This window comes from Paramisgurnus dabryanus, chromosome 11, assembly GCF_030506205.2.
Source record: "Paramisgurnus dabryanus chromosome 11, PD_genome_1.1, whole genome shotgun sequence".
NCBI lineage: Eukaryota > Metazoa > Chordata > Actinopteri > Cypriniformes > Cobitidae > Paramisgurnus > Paramisgurnus dabryanus.
The window spans coordinates 34,527,926-34,549,667 of NC_133347.1; positions in this window are offsets into that span (position 1 = coordinate 34,527,926).

Here is a 21,742-nt window from a genome sequence, read left to right on the forward strand (position 1 = left end):
CTGTTTAATTTATACTAGTAGGACAATCTGAAAGCATTTTGCATTTTTACGTAATCCTACTTGTTTAATTTATACTAGTAGGACAATATGACAGCATTTGGTACAGTCAGGGCATCCTAATTGTTGGTCATCCTACCTTTTCAATTTATACTAGTAGGACAATCTGAAAGCATTTTGCACCTTCAGGTCATCCTACATCATTAATCTATACTAGTAGGACAATCTGAATGTATTTTGCAGCTTCAGGTCATTCTACTTGTTTAATTTATACTAGTTGGACAATCTGAAAGCATTTTGCACCTTCAGGTCATCCTACCTGTTTAATTTATACTAGTAGGACAATCTAGCAGCATTTTGCACTTTCAGGTCATCCTACTTGTTTAATTTGTAGTAGTAGGACAATCTGACAGTATTTGGTTCAGTCAGGTCATCCTACCTGTTGGTCATCCTACCTCTTCAATTTATACTAGTAGGACAATCTGAAAGCATTTTGCACCTTCAGGTTATCCTACATCTTTAATCTATACTAGTAGGCCAATCTGAAAGCATTTTGCAGATTTAGGTCATTCTACTTGTTTAATTTATACTATTTGGTCAATCTGAAAGCATTTTGCACATTCAGGTCATCCTACTTGTTTAATTTAAACTAGTAGGACAATCTGACAGCATTTGGTACAGTCAGGTCATCCTACCTGTTGGTCATCCTACCTCTTCAATTTATACTAGTAGGACAATCTGAAAGCATTTTGCACCTTCAGGTTATCCTACATCTTTAATCTATACTAGTAGGACAATCTGAAAGCATTTTGCAGATTCAGGTCATTCTACTTGTTTAATTTATACTAGTTGGACAATCTGAAAGCATTTTGCACCTTCAGGTCATCCTACTTGTTTAATTTAAACTAGTAGGACAATCTGACAGCATTTGGTACAGTCAGGTCATCCTACCTGTTGGTCATCCTACCTCTTCAATTTATACTAGTAGGACACTCTGAAAGCATTTTGCACTTTCACGTCATCCTACTTGTTTAATTTATACTAGTAGGACAATCTGAAAGCATTTTGCACCTTCAGGTCATCCTACATCTTTAATCTATAATAGTAGGACAATCTGAAAGCATTTTGCACTTTCCGGTCATCCTACCTGTTTAATTTATACAAGTAGGACAATCTGTTAGAGCATTTTGCACCTTCAGGTCATCCTACTTGTTTAATTACTAGTAGGACAATCTGAAAGCATTTTGCACCTTCAGGTCATCCTACCCGTTTAATTTATACTAGTAGGACAATCTGAAAGCGTTTTGCACCTTCAGGTCATCCTACCTGTTTAATTCATTTTAGTAGGACAATCTGGCAGCATTTTGTACAGTCAGGTCATCCTACCAGTTTAATTAATACAGTAGGACAATCTGACAGCATTTTGTACAGTCAGGTCATCCTACCTGTTTAATTCATACTAGTAGGACAATCTGACAGCATTTGGTACAGTCAGGTCATCCTACCTCTTCAATTTATACTAGTAGGACAATCTGAAAGCATTTTGCAGCTTCAGGTCATCCTACCTGTTTAATTTATACTAGTAGGACAATCTGAAAGCATTTTGGACCTTCAGGTCATCCTACCCGTTTAATTTATTCTTGTAGGACAATCTGTTAGAGCATTTTACATTTACATTTACATTTAGTCATTTAGCAGACGCTTTTGTCCAAAGCGACTTACAAGTGAGGTAAACAATAGAAGCAATTATGGCAACATAAGACAGCAATACATAAGTGCACTGGAAATAGTCTCATCAAGTCCAACACAATATACATAGCCAAGGGTATGTTAGTAGTTTTTTTTTTTTTTTTTTTTTTTTTTTTTTTTTTGCACCTTCATGTCATCCTACCTGTTTAATTTATACTAGTAGGACATTCCGACAGCATTTTGCACTTTCAGGTCATCCTATCTGTTTCATTTATACTAGTAGGACAATCTGACAGCATTTTGTACAGTCAGGTCATCCTACCTGTTTAATTTATACTAGTAGGACAATCTGAAAGCATTTTGCATTTTTACGTAATCCTACTTGTTTAATTTATACTAGTAGGACAATATGACAGCATTTGGTACAGTCAGGGCATCCTAATTGTTGGTCATCCTACCTTTTCAATTTATACTAGTAGGACAATCTGAAAGCATTTTGCACCTTCAGGTCATCCTACATCATTAATCTATACTAGTAGGACAATCTGAATGTATTTTGCAGCTTCAGGTCATTCTACTTGTTTAATTTATACTAGTTGGACAATCTGAAAGCATTTTGCACCTTCAGGTCATCCTACCTGTTTAATTTATACTAGTAGGACAATCTAGCAGCATTTTGCACTTTCAGGTCATCCTACTTGTTTAATTTGTAGTAGTAGGACAATCTGACAGTATTTGGTTCAGTCAGGTCATCCTACCTGTTGGTCATCCTACCTCTTCAATTTATACTAGTAGGACAATCTGAAAGCATTTTGCACCTTCAGGTTATCCTACATCTTTAATCTATACTAGTAGGCCAATCTGAAAGCATTTTGCAGATTTAGGTCATTCTACTTGTTTAATTTATACTATTTGGTCAATCTGAAAGCATTTTGCACATTCAGGTCATCCTACTTGTTTAATTTAAACTAGTAGGACAATCTGACAGCATTTGGTACAGTCAGGTCATCCTACCTGTTGGTCATCCTACCTCTTCAATTTATACTAGTAGGACAATCTGAAAGCATTTTGCACCTTCAGGTTATCCTACATCTTTAATCTATACTAGTAGGACAATCTGAAAGCATTTTGCAGATTCAGGTCATTCTACTTGTTTAATTTATACTAGTTGGACAATCTGAAAGCATTTTGCACCTTCAGGTCATCCTACTTGTTTAATTTAAACTAGTAGGACAATCTGACAGCATTTGGTACAGTCAGGTCATCCTACCTGTTGGTCATCCTACCTCTTCAATTTATACTAGTAGGACACTCTGAAAGCATTTTGCACTTTCACGTCATCCTACTTGTTTAATTTATACTAGTAGGACAATCTGAAAGCATTTTGCACCTTCAGGTCATCCTACATCTTTAATCTATAATAGTAGGACAATCTGAAAGCATTTTGCACTTTCAGGTCATCCTACCTGTTTCATTTATACTAGTAGGACAATCTGACAGCATTTTGCACTTTCCGGTCATCCTACCTGTTTAATTTATACAAGTAGGACAATCTGTTAGAGCATTTTGCACCTTCAGGTCATCCTACTTGTTTAATTACTAGTAGGACAATCTGAAAGCATTTTGCACCTTCAGGTCATCCTACCCGTTTAATTTATACTAGTAGGACAATCTGAAAGCGTTTTGCACCTTCAGGTCATCCTACCTGTTTAATTCATTTTAGTAGGACAATCTGGCAGCATTTTGTACAGTCAGGTCATCCTACCAGTTTAATTAATACAGTAGGACAATCTGACAGCATTTTGTACAGTCAGGTCATCCTACCTGTTTAATTCATACTAGTAGGACAATCTGACAGCATTTGGTACAGTCAGGTCATCCTACCTCTTCAATTTATACTAGTAGGACAATCTGAAAGCATTTTGCAGCTTCAGGTCATCCTACCTGTTTAATTTATACTAGTAGGACAATCTGAAAGCATTTTGGACCTTCAGGTCATCCTACCCGTTTAATTTATTCTTGTAGGACAATCTGTTAGAGCATTTTACATTTACATTTACATTTAGTCATTTAGCAGACGCTTTTGTCCAAAGCGACTTACAAGTGAGGTAAACAATAGAAGCAATTATGGCAACATAAGACAGCAATACATAAGTGCACTGGAAATAGTCTCATCAAGTCCAACACAATATACATAGCCAAGGGTATGTTAGTAGTTTTTTTTTTTTTTTTTTTTTTTTTTTTTTTTTGCACCTTCATGTCATCCTACCTGTTTAATTTATACTAGTAGGACATTCCGACAGCATTTTGCACTTTCAGGTCATCCTATCTGTTTCATTTATACTAGTAGGACAATCTGACAGCATTTTGTACAGTCAGGTCATCCTACCTGTTTAATTTATACTAGTAGGACAATCTGAAAGCATTTTGCATTTTTACGTAATCCTACTTGTTTAATTTATACTAGTAGGACAATATGACAGCATTTGGTACAGTCAGGGCATCCTAATTGTTGGTCATCCTACCTTTTCAATTTATACTAGTAGGACAATCTGAAAGCATTTTGCACCTTCAGGTCATCCTACATCATTAATCTATACTAGTAGGACAATCTGAATGTATTTTGCAGCTTCAGGTCATTCTACTTGTTTAATTTATACTAGTTGGACAATCTGAAAGCATTTTGCACCTTCAGGTCATCCTACCTGTTTAATTTATACTAGTAGGACAATCTAGCAGCATTTTGCACTTTCAGGTCATCCTACTTGTTTAATTTGTAGTAGTAGGACAATCTGACAGTATTTGGTTCAGTCAGGTCATCCTACCTGTTGGTCATCCTACCTCTTCAATTTATACTAGTAGGACAATCTGAAAGCATTTTGCACCTTCAGGTTATCCTACATCTTTAATCTATACTAGTAGGCCAATCTGAAAGCATTTTGCAGATTTAGGTCATTCTACTTGTTTAATTTATACTATTTGGTCAATCTGAAAGCATTTTGCACCTTCAGGTCATCCTACTTGTTTAATTTAAACTAGTAGGACAATCTGACAGCATTTGGTACAGTCAGGTCATCCTACCTGTTGGTCATCCTACCTCTTCAATTTATACTAGTAGGACAATCTGAAAGCATTTTGCACCTTCAGGTTATCCTACATCTTTAATCTATACTAGTAGGACAATCTGAAAGCATTTTGCAGATTCAGGTCATTCTACTTGTTTAATTTATACTAGTTGGACAATCTGAAAGCATTTTGCACCTTCAGGTCATCCTACTTGTTTAATTTAAACTAGTAGGACAATCTGACAGCATTTGGTACAGTCAGGTCATCGTACCTGTTGGTCATCCTACCTCTTCAATTTATACTAGTAGGACACTCTGAAAGCATTTTGCACTTTCACGTCATCCTACTTGTTTAATTTATACTAGTAGGACAATCTGAAAGCATTTTGCACCTTCAGGTCATCCTACATCTTTAATCTATAATAGTAGGACAATCTGAAAGCATTTTGCACTTTCAGGTCATCCTACCTGTTTCATTTATACTAGTAGGACAATCTGACAGCATTTTGCACTTTCCGGTCATCCTACCTGTTTAATTTATACAAGTAGGACAATCTGTTAGAGCATTTTGCACCTTCAGGTCATCCTACTTGTTTAATTACTAGTAGGACAATCTGAAAGCATTTTGCACCTTCAGGTCATCCTACCCGTTTAATTTATACTAGTAGGACAATCTGAAAGCGTTTTGCACCTTCAGGTCATCCTACCTGTTTAATTCATTTTAGTAGGACAATCTGGCAGCATTTTGTACAGTCAGGTCATCCTACCAGTTTAATTAATACAGTAGGACAATCTGACAGCATTTTGTACAGTCAGGTCATCCTACCTGTTTAATTCATACTAGTAGGACAATCTGACAGCATTTGGTACAGTCAGGTCATCCTACCTCTTCAATTTATACTAGTAGGACAATCTGAAAGCATTTTGCAGCTTCAGGTCATCCTACCTGTTTAATTTATACTAGTAGGACAATCTGAAAGCATTTTGGACCTTCAGGTCATCCTACCCGTTTAATTTATTCTTGTAGGACAATCTGTTAGAGCATTTTACATTTACATTTACATTTAGTCATTTAGCAGACGCTTTTGTCCAAAGCGACTTACAAGTGAGGTAAACAATAGAAGCAATTATGGCAACATAAGACAGCAATACATAAGTGCACTGGAAATAGTCTCATCAAGTCCAACACAATATACATAGCCAAGGGTATGTTAGTAGTTTTTTTTTTTTTTTTTTTTTTTTTTTTGCACCTTCATGTCATCCTACCTGTTTAATTTATACTAGTAGGACATTCCGACAGCATTTTGCACTTTCAGGTCATCCTATCTGTTTCATTTATACTAGTAGGACAATCTGACAGCATTTTGTACAGTCAGGTCATCCTACCTGTTTAATTTATACTAGTAGGACAATCTGAAAGCATTTTGCATTTTTACGTAATCCTACTTGTTTAATTTATACTAGTAGGACAATATGACAGCATTTGGTACAGTCAGGGCATCCTAATTGTTGGTCATCCTACCTTTTCAATTTATACTAGTAGGACAATCTGAAAGCATTTTGCACCTTCAGGTCATCCTACATCATTAATCTATACTAGTAGGACAATCTGAATGTATTTTGCAGCTTCAGGTCATTCTACTTGTTTAATTTATACTAGTTGGACAATCTGAAAGCATTTTGCACCTTCAGGTCATCCTACCTGTTTAATTTATACTAGTAGGACAATCTAGCAGCATTTTGCACTTTCAGGTCATCCTACTTGTTTAATTTGTAGTAGTAGGACAATCTGACAGTATTTGGTTCAGTCAGGTCATCCTACCTGTTGGTCATCCTACCTCTTCAATTTATACTAGTAGGACAATCTGAAAGCATTTTGCACCTTCAGGTTATCCTACATCTTTAATCTATACTAGTAGGCCAATCTGAAAGCATTTTGCAGATTTAGGTCATTCTACTTGTTTAATTTATACTATTTGGTCAATCTGAAAGCATTTTGCACCTTCAGGTCATCCTACTTGTTTAATTTAAACTAGTAGGACAATCTGACAGCATTTGGTACAGTCAGGTCATCCTACCTGTTGGTCATCCTACCTCTTCAATTTATACTAGTAGGACAATCTGAAAGCATTTTGCACCTTCAGGTTATCCTACATCTTTAATCTATACTAGTAGGACAATCTGAAAGCATTTTGCAGATTCAGGTCATTCTACTTGTTTAATTTATACTAGTTGGACAATCTGAAAGCATTTTGCACCTTCAGGTCATCCTACTTGTTTAATTTAAACTAGTAGGACAATCTGACAGCATTTGGTACAGTCAGGTCATCCTACCTGTTGGTCATCCTACCTCTTCAATTTATACTAGTAGGACACTCTGAAAGCATTTTGCACTTTCACGTCATCCTACTTGTTTAATTTATACTAGTAGGACAATCTGAAAGCATTTTGCACCTTCAGGTCATCCTACATCTTTAATCTATAATAGTAGGACAATCTGAAAGCATTTTGCACTTTCAGGTCATCCTACCTGTTTCATTTATACTAGTAGGACAATCTGACAGCATTTTGCACTTTCCGGTCATCCTACCTGTTTAATTTATACAAGTAGGACAATCTGTTAGAGCATTTTGCACCTTCAGGTCATCCTACTTGTTTAATTACTAGTAGGACAATCTGAAAGCATTTTGCACCTTCAGGTCATCCTACCCGTTTAATTTATACTAGTAGGACAATCTGAAAGCGTTTTGCACCTTCAGGTCATCCTACCTGTTTAATTCATTTTAGTAGGACAATCTGGCAGCATTTTGTACAGTCAGGTCATCCTACCAGTTTAATTAATACAGTAGGACAATCTGACAGCATTTTGTACAGTCAGGTCATCCTACCTGTTTAATTCATACTAGTAGGACAATCTGACAGCATTTGGTACAGTCAGGTCATCCTACCTCTTCAATTTATACTAGTAGGACAATCTGAAAGCATTTTGCAGCTTCAGGTCATCCTACCTGTTTAATTTATACTAGTAGGACAATCTGAAAGCATTTTGGACCTTCAGGTCATCCTAGCCGTTTAATTTATTCTTGTAGGACAATCTGTTAGAGCATTTTACATTTACATTTAGTCATTTAGCAGACGCTTTTGTCCAAAGCGACTTACAAGTGAGGTAAACAATAGAAGCAATTATGGCAACATAAGACAGCAATACATAAGTGCACTGGAAATAGTCTCATCAAGTCCAACACAATATACATAGCCAAGGGTATGTTAGTAGTTTTTTTTTTTTTTTTTTTTTTTTTTTTTTTTGCACCTTCATGTCATCCTACCTGTTTAATTTATACTAGTAGGAATATCTGAAAGCATTTTGCAACTTCAGGTCATCCTACCTGTTTAATTTATACTAGTAGGACATTCCGACAGCATTTTGCACTTTCAGGTCATCCTATCTGTTTCATTTATACTAGTAGGACAATCTGACAGCATTTTGTACAGTCAGGTCATCCTACCTGTTTAATTTATACTAGTAGGACAATCTGAAAGCATTTTGCATTTTTACGTAATCCTACTTGTTTAATTTATACTAGTAGGACAATATGACAGCATTTGGTACAGTCAGGGCATCCTAATTGTTGGTCATCCTACCTTTTCAATTTATACTAGTAGGACAATCTGAAAGCATTTTGCACCTTCAGGTCATCCTACATCATTAATCTATACTAGTAGGACAATCTGAATGTATTTTGCAGCTTCAGGTCATTCTACTTGTTTAATTTATACTAGTTGGACAATCTGAAAGCATTTTGCACCTTCAGGTCATCCTACCTGTTTAATTTATACTAGTAGGACAATCTAGCAGCATTTTGCACTTTCAGGTCATCCTACTTGTTTAATTTGTAGTAGTAGGACAATCTGACAGTATTTGGTTCAGTCAGGTCATCCTACCTGTTGGTCATCCTACCTCTTCAATTTATACTAGTAGGACAATCTGAAAGCATTTTGCACCTTCAGGTTATCCTACATCTTTAATCTATACTAGTAGGCCAATCTGAAAGCATTTTGCAGATTTAGGTCATTCTACTTGTTTAATTTATACTATTTGGTCAATCTGAAAGCATTTTGCACCTTCAGGTCATCCTACTTGTTTAATTTAAACTAGTAGGACAATCTGACAGCATTTGGTACAGTCAGGTCATCCTACCTGTTGGTCATCCTACCTCTTCAATTTATACTAGTAGGACAATCTGAAAGCATTTTGCACCTTCAGGTTATCCTACATCTTTAATCTATACTAGTAGGACAATCTGAAAGCATTTTGCAGATTCAGGTCATTCTACTTGTTTAATTTATACTAGTTGGACAATCTGAAAGCATTTTGCACCTTCAGGTCATCCTACTTGTTTAATTTAAACTAGTAGGACAATCTGACAGCATTTGGTACAGTCAGGTCATCCTACCTGTTGGTCATCCTACCTCTTCAATTTATACTAGTAGGACACTCTGAAAGCATTTTGCACTTTCACGTCATCCTACTTGTTTAATTTATACTAGTAGGACAATCTGAAAGCATTTTGCACCTTCAGGTCATCCTACATCTTTAATCTATAATAGTAGGACAATCTGAAAGCATTTTGCACTTTCAGGTCATCCTACCTGTTTCATTTATACTAGTAGGACAATCTGACAGCATTTTGCACTTTCCGGTCATCCTACCTGTTTAATTTATACAAGTAGGACAATCTGTTAGAGCATTTTGCACCTTCAGGTCATCCTACTTGTTTAATTACTAGTAGGACAATCTGAAAGCATTTTGCACCTTCAGGTCATCCTACCCGTTTAATTTATACTAGTAGGACAATCTGAAAGCGTTTTGCACCTTCAGGTCATCCTACCTGTTTAATTTATACTAATAGGCCAATTGTGGGCAGTGGGTAGATGCCTCGCATCTGCACGGGAAATGAACGACCCCGCCTTCCACGAGTTTCCTGCTGCCTTGCAGGTCGGCCTTGGCTGGTCAAAAGCTATGGGAGTAAACCCAAATTGAAAATCCGGTACGGAGACCCGTATACTAGTACGACATTCTGACAGCATTTTGTACTTTCAGGTCATCCTACATGTTTAATTTCTACTAGTAGGACAATCTGGCAGCATTTTGTACAGTCAGGTCATCCTACCTGTTTAATTCATACTAGTAGGACAATCTGGCAGCATTTTGTACAGTCAGGTCATCCTACCTGTTTAATTCATACTAGTAGGACAATCTGGCAGCATTTGGTACAGTCAGGTCATCCTACATGTTGGTCATCCTACCTCTTCAATTTATACTAGTAGGACAATCTGAAAGCATTTTGCACCTTCAGGTCATCCTACATCTTTAATCTATACTAGTAGAACAATCTGAAAGCATTTTGCAGCTTCAGGTCATCCTACCTGTTTAATTTATACTAGTAGGACAATCTGAAAGCATTTTGGACCTTCAGGTCATCCTACCCATTTAATTTATTCTAGTAGAACAACCTGACAACATTTTATACTGTCAGGTCATCCTACTTGTTTAATTTGTACTAGTAGGACAATCTGACAGCATTTGGTAAAGTCAGGTCATCCTACCTGTTGGTCATCCTACCTCTTCAATTTATACTAGTAGGACAATCTGAAAGCATTTTGCACCTTCAGGTTATCCTACATCTTTAATCTATACTAGTAGAACAATCTGAAAGCATTTTGCAGCTTCAGGTCATCCTACCTGTTTAATTTATATTAGTAGGACAATCTGAAAGCATTTTGTACAGTCAGGTCATCCTACCTGTTTAATTCATACTAGTAGGACAATCTGACAACATTTGGTACAGTCAGGTCATCCTACATGTTGGTCATCCTACCTCTTCAATTTATACTAGTAGGACAATCTGAAAGCATTTTGCACCTTCAGGTCATCCTACATCTTTAATCTATACTAGTAGAACAATCTGAAAGCATTTTGCAGCTTCAGGTCATCCTACCTGTTTAATTTATACTAGTAGGACAATCTGAAAGCATTTTGGACCTTCAGGTCAACCTACCCATTTAATTTATTCTAGTAGAACAACCTGACAACATTTTATACTGTCAGGTCATCCTACTTGTTTAATTTGTACTAGTAGGACAATCTGACAGCATTTGGTAAAGTCAGGTCATCCTACCTGTTGGTCATCCTACCTCTTCAATTTATACTAGTAGGACAATCTGAAAGCATTTTGCAGCTTCAGGTCATTCTACTTGTTTAATTTATACTAGTTGGACAATCTGACAGCATTTTGCACTTTCAGGTCATCCTACCTGTTTAATTTATACTAGTAGGACAATCTGACAGCATTTTGCACATTCAGGTCATCCTACCTGTTTAATTCATACTAGTAGGACAATCTGGCAGCATTTTGTACAGTCAGATCATCCTACCTGTTTAATTCATTTTAGTAGGACAATCTGGCAGCATTTTGTACAGTCAGGTCATCCTACCTGTTTAATTAATACAGTAGGACAATCTGGCAGCATTTTGTACAGTCAGGTCATCCTACCTGTTTAATTAATACAGTAGGACAATCTGACAGCATTTGGTACAGTCAGGTCATCCTACCTCTTCAATTTATACTAGTAGGACAATCTGAAAGCATTTTGCAGCTTCAGGTCATCCTACCCGTTTAATCTATACTAGTAGGACAATCTGAAAGCATTTTGCAGATTCAGGTCATTCTACTTGTTTAATTTATACTAGTTGGACAATCTGACAGCATTTTGCACTTTCAGGTCATCCTACTTGTTTAATTTATACTAGTTGGACAATCTGACAGCATTTTGCACTTTCAGGTCATCCTACTTGTTTAATTTATACTAGTTGGACAATCTGAAAGCATTTTGCACCTTCAGGTCATCCTACTTGTTTAATTTATACTAGTAGGACAATCTGAAAGCATTTTGCACCTTCAGGTTATCCTACATCTTTAATCCATACTAGTAGGACAATCTGAAAGCATTTTGCACTTTCAGGTCATCCTACCTGTTTAATTTATACTAGTAGGACATTCCGACAGCATTTTGCACTTTCCAGTCATCCTACCTGTTTAATTTATACTAGTAGGACAATATGTTAGAGCATTTTGCACCTTCAGGTCATCCTACCTGTTTAATTTATACTAGTAGGACAATCTGACAGCATTTTGCACCTTCAAGTCATCCTACTTGTTGAATTTATACTAGTAGGACTATCTGAAAGCATTTTGCACCTTCAGGTCAGCCTACATCTTTAATCTATAATCGTAGGACAATCTGTTAGAGCATTTTGCACCTTCCGGTCATCCTACCTTTTTAATTTAAACTAGTAGGACAATCCGACAGCATTTTGCACTTTCCGGTCATCCTACTTGTTTAATTTATACTTGTAGGACAATCTGACAGCATTTGGTACAGTCAGGTCATCCTACCTGTTGGTCATCCTACCTCTTCAATTTATAGTAGTAGGACTATCTGAAAGCATTCTGGCACCTTCATGTTATCCTACATCTTTAATCTATAATAGTAGGACAATCTGAAAGCATTTTGCACTTTCAGGTCATCCTACCGGTTTAATTTATACTAGTAGGACAATCCGACAGCATTTTGCACTTTCAGGTCATCCTACCTGTTTAATTTATACTAGTGGGACAATCTGTTAGAGCATTTTGCACCTTCAGGTCATCCTACTTGTTTAATTTATACTAGTAGGACAATCTGAAAGCATTTTGTACCTTCAGGTCATCCTACCTTTTTAATTTATACTAGTAGGACAATCTGACAGCATTTTGCACTTTCAGGTCATCCTACCTGTTTAATTTATAATAGTGGGACAATCTGTTAGAGCATTTTGCACCTTCAGGTCATCCTACCTTTTTAATTTAAACTAGTAGGACAATCTGACAGCATTTTGCACTTTCAGGTCATCCTACTTGTTTAATTTAAACTAGTATGACAATCTGTTAGAGCATTTTGCATCTTCAGGTCATCCTACTTGTTTAATTTATACTAGTAGGACAATCTGAAAGCGTTTTGCACCTTCAGGTCATCCTACCTGTTTAATTTATACTACTTCGACAATCTGAAAGCATTTTGCATTTTCAGGTGATCCTACCTGTTTAATTTATATTAGTAGGAAAATCTGACAGCATTTTGTACAGTCAGGTTATCCGTAGGTGGTACTATAATCCGTCCTCTACTCATGTACCCAGGGTCTCGCTAAACTGGGTGAATGTTTATGGTAGGACAAATAATGCAGTGTGTATATAAATCTATTGTCTGTATTGTAACATATTGTGTAAATAATTTGCTTTATTGAATAATAAAGTTGTCCTCCGAAGGGGAGGGGGGTGGCGGGCCAAAAAAGTAGGACAATCTGAAAGCATTTTGCACTTTCACGTCATCCTACCTGTTGGTCATCCTACCTCTTCAATTTATACTAGTAGGACAATCTGAAAGCATTTTGCACCTTCAGGTTATCCTACAGCTTTAATCTATACTAGTAGGACAATCTGAAAGCATTTTGCACCTTCAGGTTATCCTACATCTTTAATCTATACTAGTAGGACAATCTGAAAGCATTTTGCACCTTCAGGTCATCCTACCTGTTTCATTTATACTAGTAGGACAATCTGACAGCATTTTGCACTTTCCGGTCATCCTACTTGTTTAATTTATACTAGTAGGACAATCTGGCAGCATTTTGTACAGTCAGGTCATCCTACCCGTTTAATTTATACTAGTAGGACAATCTGACAGCATTTTGCACTTTCCGGTCATCCTACTTGTTTAATTTATACTAGTAGGACAATATGACAGCATTTGGTACAGTCAGGTCATCCTACCTGTTGGTCATCCTACCTCTTCAATTTATACTAGTAGGACAATCTGAAAGCATTTTGCACCTTCAGGTTATCCTACATCTTTAATCTATACTAGTAGGACAATCTGAAAGCATTTTGCACCTTCAGGTCATCCTACCTGTTTAATTTATACTAGTAGGACAATCGAACAGCATTTTGTACTTTCAGGTCATCCTACCTGTTTCATTTATACTAGTAGGACAATCTGACAGCATTTTGCACTTTCCGGTCATCCTACTTGTTTAATTTATACTAGTAGGACAATCTGGCAGCATTTTGTACAGTCAGGTTATCCTACATCTTTAATCTATACTAGTAGGACAATCTGACAGCATTTTGCACCTTCAGGTTATCCTACATCTTTAATCTATACTAGTAGGACAATCTGAAAGCATTTTGCACCTTCAGGTCATCCTACCTGTTTCATTTATACTAGTAGGACAATCTGACAGCATTTTGTACAGTCAGGTTATCCTACCCGTTTAATTTATTCTAGTAGGACAATCTGACAGCATTTTGCACTTTCCGGTCATCCTACTTGTTTAATTTATACTAGTAGGACAATATGACAGCATTTGGTACAGTCAGGTCATCCTACCTGTTGGTCATCCTACATCTTTAATCTATACTAGTAGGACAATCTGAAAGCATTTTGCACCTTCAGGTCATCCTACCTGTTTAATTTATACTAGTAGGACAATCCAACAGCATTTTGTACTTTCAGGTCATCCTACCTGTTTCATTTATAATAGTAGGACAATCTGACAGCATTTTGCACTTTCCGGTCATCCTACTTGTTTAATTTATACTAGTAGGACAATCTGGCAGCATTTTGTACAGTCAGGTCATCCTACCTGTTTAATCTATACTAGTAGGACAATCGGAAAGCATTTTGCACCTTCAGGTCATTCTACCCGTTTAATTTATACTAGTAGGACAATCTGAAAGCGTTTTGCACCTTCAGGTCATTCTACCCGTTTAAGTTATACTAGTAGGACAATCTGACAGCATTTTGTACAGTCAGGTTATCCTACCCGTTTAATTTATTCTAGTAGGACAATCTGACAGCATTTTGCACTTTCCGGTCATCCTACTTGTTTAATTTATACTAGTAGGACAATATGACAGCATTTGGTACAGTCAGGTCATCCTACCTGTTGGTCATCCTACATTTTTAATCTATACTAGTAGGACAATCTGAAAGCATTTTGCACCTTCAGGTCATCCTACCTGTTTAATTTATACTAGTAGGACAATCCAACAGCATTTTGTACTTTCAGGTCATCCTACCTGTTTCATTTATAATAAGAGGACAATCTGACAGCATTTTGCACTTTCCGGTCATCCTACTTGTTTAATTTATACTAGTAGGACAATCTGGCAGCATTTTGTACAGTCAGGTCATCCTACCTGTTTAATCTATACTAGTAGGACAATCGGAAAGCATTTTGCACCTTCAGGTCATTCTACCCGTTTAATTTATACTAGTAGGACAATCTGAAAGCGTTTTGCACCTTCAGGTCATTCTACCCGTTTAAGTTATACTAGTAGGACAATCTGAAAGCGTTTTGCACCTTCATGTCATCCTACCTGTTTTATTTATACTAATAGGACAATCGTGGGCAGTGGGTAGATGCCTCGCATCTGCACGGGAAATGAACGACCTCGCCTTCCACGAGTTTCCTGCTGCCTTGCAGGTCGGCCTTGGCTGGTCAAAGGCTATGGGAGTAAACCCAAATCGAAAATCCGGTACGGAGACCCGTATACTAGTAGGACAATCTGACAGCATTTTGTACTTTCAGGTCATCCTACATGTTTAATTTATACTAGTAGGACAATCTGACAGCATTTTGCACTTTCAGGTCATCCTACTTGTTTAATTTATACTAGTAGGACAATCTGGCAGCATTTTGTACTTTCAGGTCATCCTACCCGTTTAATGTATACTAGTAGGACAATCTGAATGCGTTTTGCACTTTCAGGTCATCCTACCGGTGTTATGATGGTGTGAAGGATGAGGAACCCAAGTGCAGACAGAGATGAACACTAAAGACCTTTATTATGACAAAACTGAAAACAAAACCCACGAGGGGGCAAAACAATATAAACAGGAAGACTAAAGAACACTAAACTAGACAGGAGACTGGACTAAACTGTGACACTAAACTGGATACACTTAACAATAAACAAGACAAAACACTAGATATATAAACACTAGACTAGACTTGACTTTCAGACAGAGTACTCACAGGTATATGGAACAATGCACAAGCACAGGACAATGAATACAAGAGGATTAAATAGGGTAACAAATCAAGAGGGGAACAGGTGATATAAATCAAACAATAATGAGGAGGATGACAAGGGAGCGGGGTAAAAGAGACAAGACACAGGGAACATGTGGTCCAGTAAACCAATACTAAGACCACGTGAACCCACACAAAACATGGGTCTGTCATGATTCTGCCACAAGACTAGATTAAACAAAGGACAAGATGGCAGAACCATGACAACCTGTTTAATTCATACAAGTAGGACAATCTGGCAGCATTTTGTACAGTCAGGTCATCCTACCTGTTTAATTTATACTAGTAGGACAATCTGTTAGAGCTTTTTGCACCTTCAGGTCATCCTACTTGTTTAATTAATACTATTAGGACAATCTGAAAGCATTTTGCACCTTCAGGACATCCTACATCTTTAATCTATACTAGTAGGACAATCTGAAAGCATTTTGCAGATTCAGGTCATTCTACTTGTTTAATTTATACTAGTTGGACAATCTGAAAGCATTTTGCACCTTCAGGTCATCCTACCTGTTGATCATCCTACCTCTTCAATATATAATAGTAGGACAATCTGAAAGCATTTAGCACCTTCAGGACATCCTACATCTTTAATCTATACTAGTAGGACAATCTGAAAGCATTTTGCAGCTTCGGGTCATTCTACTTGTTTAATTTATACTAGTTGGACAATCTGAAAGCATTTTGCACCTTTAGGTCATTCTACCCGTTTAATTTATACTAGTAGGACAATCTGAAAGTGTTTTGCACCTTCATGTCATCCTACCTGTTTAATTTATACTAATAGGACAATCGTGGGCAATGGGTAGATGCCTCGCATCTGCACGGGAAATGAACAACCCCGCCTTCCACGAGTTTCCTGCTGCCTTGCAGGTCGGCCTTGGCTGGTCAAAGGCTATGGGAGTAAACCCAAATAAATCGAAAATCCGGTACGGAGACCCGTATACTAGTAGGACAATCTGACAGCATTTTGTACTTTCAGGTCATCCTACATGTTTAATTTATACCAGTAGGACAATCTGTTAGAGCATTTTGCACCTTCATGTCATCCTACTTGTTTAATTTATACTAGTAGGACAATCTGAAAGCATTTTGCAATTTCAGGTCGTCCTACCCGTTTAATTTATACTAGTAGGACAATCTGAAAGCGTTTGGTACAGTCAGGTCATCCTACCTGTTGGTCATCCTACCTCTTCAATTTAAACTAGTAGGACAATCTGACAACATTTTGTACAGTCAGGTCATCCTACTTGTTTAATTTATAATAGTAGGACAATCTGTTAGAGCATTTTGCACCTTCAGGTCATCCTAACCGTTTAATTTATACTAGTAGGACAATCTGAAAGCGTTTTGCACCTTCAGGTCATCCTACCTGTTTAACTTATACTAATAGGCCAATCGTGGGCAGTGGGTAGATGCCTCACATCTGCACCGGAAATGAACGACCCCGCCTTCCACGAGTTTCCTGCTGCCTTGCAGGTCGGCCTTGGCTGGTCAAAGGCTGTGGGAGTAAACCCAAATCGAAAATCCGGTTTGGAGACCCGTATACTAGTAGGACAATCTGACAGCATTTGGTACAGTCAGGTCATCCTACATGTTTAATTTATACTAGTAGGACAATCTGAAAGCATTTTGTTCCTTCAGGTCATCCTACCTCTGTTTTATACTAGCAGCAAAATCAGATTGTCTTATGTAGTATATAATCCTACCTGTTCGTTTTATACTATAAGGTGTTATGGTACCATAGACCAGATGAGACAGAGATATAAAAAAGTGAGTTTTATTAAACATGAGCAGTTAAACAGCAGATTATATGGATCTGCAGATGAAATGAAGATGATTGGTTGATGAACACAGTTAATCTCCGCACATACACTTCTTTAATGTCCCAGATATAACAAGACGATTAACTTTACTTTCCTTGTAGGTAAACAGATGATGAAGACAACAGATAACCAAACCTTCAGGTCATCCTACCTCTTCAATTTATATTAGTAGGACAATCTGACAGCATTTTGTACAGTCAGGTTATCCTACCTACTCTGTAGGTGGTACTATAATCCCTCCTCTACTTATGTACCCAGGGTCTCGCTAAACTGGGTGAATGGTTATGGTAGGACAAATAATGCAGTGTGTATATACTGTAAATCTATTGTCTGTATTGTAACATATTGTGTAAATAATTTGCTTTATTAAATAAAAAAGTTGTCCTCCGAAGGGGGGGGGGGGGTGGTGGCGGGCCAAAAAAGTAGGACAATCTGAAAGCATTTTGCACTTTCACGTCATCCTACTTGTTTAATTTATACTAGTAGGACAATATGACAGCATTTGGTACAGTCAGTTCATCCTACCTGTTGGTCATCCTACCTCTTCAATTTATACTAGTAGGACAATCTGAAAGCATTTTGCAGCTTCAGGTCATTCTACTTGTTTAATTTATACTAGTAGGACAAGCTGACAACATTTTGCAGCTTCAGGTCATTATACTTGTTTAATTCATACTAGTAGCACAATCTGAAAGCATTTTGGACCTTCAGGTCATCCTACCTGTTTAATTTATACTAGTAGGAGTTGTATAGCTGCATTGCTGGTTAACGCCTCTGAGCAGATTCTCTGTGTTCTTCTTTTATGTGTAGCTGCTCACCTTAAACAGATACAGTACATTGAAGTGATGTTTAAAACAAATTAAGCCCTATAATATTGTTTATGTTTACAATAATTGGTAAAAAGTTTGACGGATAAAATGGTTCTTACCATTCTCTATGAGTACGTTTACATGCACAGAATAAGCGGATAACTATTAAAAATCTGCATATTATAGAAAACTGTTTTCATGCGTTTACATTCAAATCAATAAGCCGCCTATGCAGTCAACTGCGTTTACATGGGACTTGGAGAATTATCAGTTTTCTCGCAGGCTGTGACGTCACCACCTTGTAGGATTACAAATTTATAAAATGTAATATCAAGGTAACAGTGTAATAGTATGTAAACTGAAAAAGTGATATACATTGTGTTTTACATCTTGAGGTAAAGATTATGACATTCTACAATCAAGTCAGGGAGCCTAGGTGGCTAAGACATTAACCTTTTGTCTTTATGCTCTTCCTGACCATTGGAAAGAGTGCCAAGTTAAAGGTGATTGCTAAGCTCAAGGCACAACTGTGCCTTTGTCTTTATGCATTTGAAGGTATGGGCGATACAGTTAGGATGATTGGATTAGCACCTATGCATTTGAATGATACTGTTATGCTGATGAGATCAGGGCTGAAGCAATTCCAGTAACTGGCTGATTCCTTGACTGAATTTACATACTTTGTTTAAAGTTGAGTGCTTTGTACTCCATTAAGGGGACTGCCCCCTAAAATGTGTATAAATGCAATGTAGGGCTACTGCAAGTCAGACTTGGTGACTGCAGCGCCCCGAGCTCTATGCTCTGATTTGAAGATCGCTTTCTGCAATAAAGACTACTGCTCGAGGAAATCCAAGTCTCCTGGTCTTCGCTAAAAAGGTTTACAACAACCTATAGTACATAATAGTCGATCAAAAAGCCGACGGCATATCTGTCTTAAGCTAAATTGTTGTATCTCTTCTCGTGTCTGCAGAACCTGTAAATGTAACATAAGCTTCTATTTTAACAGTTTCTCTGCCAACTGCTTTAGTCGAGCGGAGACTTTTATGCATTACTTTGCACTTACTTCCGCGTGTGACGTTTATCTTTCATACGCGGACATGGACAAAACCGTGAGAAAGCTGGTTAAGGTGTTTACATGCCACGCGAAATCGGCGTAATGAGCAAAAAACTACCTGTGCCGATCGGTTTTGGCTTACGCCGTTTATGAGCTTTCCCCGATTAAAGAAAACAGTTTTACGCGTTTACATGACCCCACGTGTTATCAGTTTATTAAGCATAATCGGCGTAAGACTCTGCATGTAAACGCACTCTATATAAGCCCCTCTGTCTGTTAACTTTTGTTCGAGCCTGTCTAGATCTTTTATCAGTCTAGAAAGATGTTGGAGAAAAGACACCATCCTCTAGCCTGACGTTGTCATACTCAATTCTAGTCAGAATTTGAGTCTGATACCGCTCCATTATCGGAGCCTAGCATGTCCCTCCACTTATTCAGCAGTCACGATTCCGGGCTTCCGAAAAGAAGCTGGCAACGACCGCTAATTATATCCATCTCGTCGTGCACGCCGGGTTGCATCGCCGTGATACCCATTTCAGTTGCTTCTTTAACTTTGTCCTCCATAAGTGCGACCAACTTTTGCCGAATCCCGTAGGAATGACGGCGAAAACATAAACAAATGCCTTGATCGCGTTTCTCTGTTCCTCTTTTTAAATCAATGCTCTGTCGATATCTTTTAGAACAGACTCAATGTCAGAATCCACACATCTGAATTCTACAGCAGCAGCCATTTCATTGTAAACAGATTGAACACACGCGCTCTTTGGTGACGTGGTTGTGTTGATCATCTGTCCATCATCATATAAAGCCCGCCCTCACAATTTGATTCGTCGGCCAGTTTTGGTACTCGCATAGTAGCTCCTCAACGGAAAAACTCCAGACCGATCTTCCCGTTTTTCAAAATGTGGTGGGCAGGGCTAAGATCGGCTGGCACCCAGGCTAACCATCCTCTTCTATAATCTTCATCTGTAATTGGGCTAACAATTGTACCAGTGAAGGCAGGTGACTCCAAGATTGTCTCGTCTACAGCTGCAATATCAAAAAATAATTGAATTGAGGCTTTTTTATATACATTTAGTATTTTTTATTAAAATTCATAATGAGCATATGTGTACATTGATTTAAAACAGTACTCAAGACTGTAGATTTACTGTGAGGTTTTTTTTTAGGTAACTTACTCTCCATTCGACCTTGCAGGTCACACCATGGTCTCGAGAGTGAAAATGAGTGCTCTATGGATTGAACAGAAAAGGTAGTATTACACAGTGTTATGTTGTATTTAAATGCCATGAACAATGCGTTTATGTTTTCTTCCTAATTATGTCAACAAATGCTCTATTACCTTGCATGGTACTTTAGGTGAATCAAAACTCCAACCATCTGTATGAGGGTTTGGATAAAGGATGCCCACTGGAGCAGGAAATAATGGATCAGGTCATTTTCATTTGTCACATTTACAAAGAAGCACACTCTTAAGGCTTGCGTTACCCTGTCTGTGGCAAAGACACTAGACAAAAGTATTGGGAGGCCTCATTCTAATAAACATATTTATTTATCCCAGTATTTTCAATTAAAACAAATATAAATGCTATAGGTTTAGGTGATGAGTTTTTGGCTAAAAACCTTTGAGTCATATCAAAGGTGTTAGCTGAGTTAAGGTCTGGGCTTTATTCAGACCAGTCAAAGTTCTTCCACACCAGACTGAATCACTAATTTTCTGTTTGAACCTTACTTTGTTTGTAAGGTCATTCAGGGTTGGTTTTGAAAAGAATCTTGCTATAAATTTAGCATCAAACGGTTTTTCTAGAATATCATATGCTGTAGCATTAAGATTTGTGCTCATGGAAATAAGTAAAGTATTTAAACCTGTTTATTAGAAGGAGGCGTCGCAATAGTTATGTTTATATAGTTTATGTTTAACAAGTCAAAATAACTAGGGCTGCTTCTTTTTAAGAACTTTTGGGTATTTTTAAATCAGCCAGAGGAATAACAGTCCTTAAATGTGTAATGTACTGCCATCATTTCGTAATGATCAAAAGCGAGGTCAGATTCTTGTTAACCTACTGTTTTCTCGTTTCCTCGTCACAATAAGACTTCATTTACATTGC